A 3,950-nucleotide genomic window follows, 5' to 3' on the forward strand; every position below is an offset into this window, starting at 1 on the left:
GTTCACAGACCTTTTCTCACATCACTCCAATCTCTGCTTCCATTGTAACATTGCTGTCTATGGCTCTGGTCCTCCTGTTTATGGCTTATAAGTGGCCATTTTATTAGGCCAGGTCAGATAACTCAGGGTACTCTCCGCTTCTCAACAAGCTTATTTAATCATACCTACAAAAATCCATTTTCCCACATAAAGTGAAATATTCATGAGTTCTAAGGATTAGGATGTGAATACCATTATTTCGTCTACCATGTGTAGATAGCAAAATATGAACCCATAGAGGAATTAATTGTTGCAAGAAATGATAAAAACATCTGTAATACATTTAAACTTTTAAATTAGAACAACTGCCAAAGTAGATAAAAAATAATATGTCTCTCTCTATATATTGAAATAAGATACCAGTAAACCAGTGATTATTAAATAGATAATACACATCAGTTCAATAGTTGCTTAGGTAGACTTCCATGTGCTAATCCATTATCATGCTTTTGTGAATCCTGGGACTTCCTGGCATTTTCAGGTAGGAAATCCATTTTTTTTTAAATTATACATTTTATTTTTATATTCCCCATGCAATTACAACCCCCTTATTTTGGCCCCAATCCCTCCCCTTCCCACCTCCCACCCCCCATAGAGTGTCTCTGGTTCATAGTTGTTTGTTGATTTTGATTTTTACTTTCTTATAGTTATTCTTTTTCCTGGTCCCTTATTTAAGTTTTCTGGATTCCTGCTATGAGTGAGACCATCTGGTATTTTTCTTTTTCTTTCTGGCTTATTTCGCTGAGCATGATCCCTTCCAGCGCCATCCATGTTGCTGCAAATTGCATGTGTTTATCTTTTTTGAATGCTGAGTAATATTCCATGGTGTATATGTACCACATCTTCTTGATCCAGTCATCTATTTTTGGGCATTTGGATTGTTTCCATAGCTTAGCTATTATAAACAGTGCTGCTATAAACATAGGGGTACAGGTGCTCTTTGGAATCGATGTTTCTGTGTCCTTTGGGTAAATACCTAGGAGTGGAATTGCTGGATCACATAGAAGCTCTATGTTTATAGTAGGTCAAGAAATCTCCACACAGCTCTCCATAGTGGTTGGACCAGTTTGCACTCCCACCAACAGTGCAGGAGAGTTCCTTTTTCTCCACAACCTCGCCAACATTTGTTGTTGCTAGTTTTTTTAATATGTGCCATTCTCACTGGTGTAAGACGGTATCTCATGGTAGTTTTGATTTGCATTTCCCTGATTACAAGTGATGTTGAACATTTTTTCATATGCATGTTGGCCATTTCAGAGAAGTTTCTTTTAAGCTCTTCTGCCCATTTTTTGACTGGGGAAATCCATTTCTTAAAGCCAATTATCCAATTATGTTAACTATATAGATGAGCATAAGTGTTTTTCTTGTGCATATGTAAAAATAAATTTTAGATAAAAAGTAAGCATGCAGAATAAGTTGGAGGAAAATGATAATAAAAATCTATTTGGGGAAAATCAAATCCGACATTCTTTATCATTTATTTATTTATTTAATTTTTTAAAAAAAAAGATTTATTTATTTATTTATACAAGCACTGGGTACAGTCAGAAGCGCGGGAGGGTGAGAGAATTCACCAGAGACAGAGCAGGGAACAGAACAGGCAAACTGACGAAGTACACTGCTGAGAGGAGCAGCGGGTGCAGCAGGAGAGGTCTGTGCGCCATGTGGGACCCTCGCCGGTGGCTGGGGATTGAACCGGCACTGCAGAGGCTGCGGGCAGCTTTGCAGCCCAGCGCTCAACCGTTGTGCCACCGGGGAGGCCCTAACATTTATTTTAAGATGTTTCATTCTCAGTTATCCAGCAATGCCTCCCCAGTCATTCTGGGGAGGAAATACACACACACACACACCAGGAAGCAGAACAAAGAAGATACTCCATCTCAAATCCTCCTCAATGCCATGTGAATAATAGAACAAAATGACAGTTTTACATTGGACTGATGGTAAGACTGTCAACTGGCTCTTGCAAATAAGAACCTCACCAGGCAACTGCATATTGATTATCAACTTTACCCGTTTGTTAGTTTAATAATTATATCCAGGGCTGATATGGTTCTCCTGCATTAGCTGGAGAGCAGGTCCTTTTCACAATGGAACATTTACTTGAGAAATCAAATTAAGATTATGACCGAGGATTCTAATTAAAATGTCAGGCTGCCCAAGGCACCAAAAATGCTCAGGAACTCACAACCTTTTATCCCACAGCTCCCTCTCCCCTTATCTGGCCCAAATTACAGTACTTGAAAGGTTGAAGTAGCTTGCTACACTGGAAAATGTGGTGCCTTTGGAAAAAATGATGAGTTAGAATTCTATTTCCTTAGATAGAATTACTAGTCAATCTGTTTGATTAAAGAGAATTACATGTCACTGAGAAGTGGAAATTTCAAGCTTCTTGATAGGTTTGTGCTCTTCTACCAAATATGGTATTCATTTACCCCCCTCAGTTCATATAGTTGATGTAGTTACTTATTGACTTGCTCTCAAAGCAAGTCAAGCAAGTCAAAGCAAGCAATTTCCTTCCAGGTCTTGTTTCTTTTTCTAAGCTGCAATACAGCTTTACTGTACTTATGGCTCAATGGAGTAGCTATTAGCCTCATGTAATGACTGAGCACCCAGCATGAGGCTAGCTGGAGATGCACGTAAGTGTAAATACACCCTAAATTTTGAAGCCTACTATTAATGAGACTGTGAGATCATTCATTAATAATTGTTTACATCGATTACCTGTTGAAATAACATTTGAATTTATTTTGAGATGCAGTGGGTTAAATAAAATATATCATTAAAATTAATTTTAATTGTTTTTTTTTCTTTTTTAGTGTAGCTACTAGAAACCTTAAAATTACATTTATGGCTCATGTATTATTATTGGACAACACTGATCTAAGGCTCCTGAAGTCCCTGTTACCTTTTTCAATTGTCCTTTACAGTGTGACCTCTTTCATTGATTTATTCCCTTTTTACTAACTACTTAGACCTATAAGATAAAAAAGAAAGTCAATCCCTGTGGCCAGCCTTTAAGTCAAGAGAATCAAGTGCACAGATAGATAGAAATTCTTTGTTTGATTTTTTTCAGCTTATTGGTTTGATGCTACTATATTAGAATAAAGGGGGAGCAGGAGAATAGTCTTTTTTGGAGTCAGTAGAAATCGACTGTATGTGGAGGATTAAAGAGACTATTGAGTCATTCTGGGGAAGAAACACACACAAACACCAGAAAGTGGAACAAAGAAGATACTCCATCTCAAATCCTCCTCACTCTCTAAATTTTTGCTCTATTTTTCTTTTGGCTATACTAACTTGTACCTCTTTTTCTATGCGTACCGATTTAGACCATTCCCTTGATGGAATGTGACTATTGAAAAGATGAAGAAAATATGTTGGACATGAAGATAGAGGGTGATGTAGGAGATCTACAAAGACCAAGTAACACAGATAAATGTTTGTCTAAATTGATAAAGATCTGGGCCTCCCCTGGTGGCGCAGCGGTTGAGCGCTGGGCGCGAAGCTGCCTGCAGCCTCTGCAGCGCCGGTTAGATCCCTGGCCACTGGCGAGGGTCCCACATGGCGCACAGACCTCTCCTGCCACCTGCTGCTCCCCTCAGCAGTGCATTTCGTCAGTTTGCCAGTTCTGCTCCCTGCTCTGGCTCTGGCGAATTCTCTCACCCTCCCTTGCTTCTGACTGTACCCCAGTGCTTGCATAAATAAATAAATAAATCTTTTAAAAAAAAATAAATTAGTAAAGACCTTAGAGATTAGCCTGTTCCATCTTCCACCCAAATCCACAATCTTTTGATATATGGAATAAAGTCAGCTTATATGATAGCATCAATATTCAGCCAATAAACCAAATAAATACTAAGAAATGGGAGTAGTTCCACTGAAAAAATTTTTTTCAACAGGGAAAAACC

This window comes from Talpa europaea (genome assembly GCF_964194135.1).
Source record: "Talpa europaea genome assembly, chromosome: 2".
Taxonomy (NCBI): domain Eukaryota; kingdom Metazoa; phylum Chordata; class Mammalia; order Eulipotyphla; family Talpidae; genus Talpa; species Talpa europaea.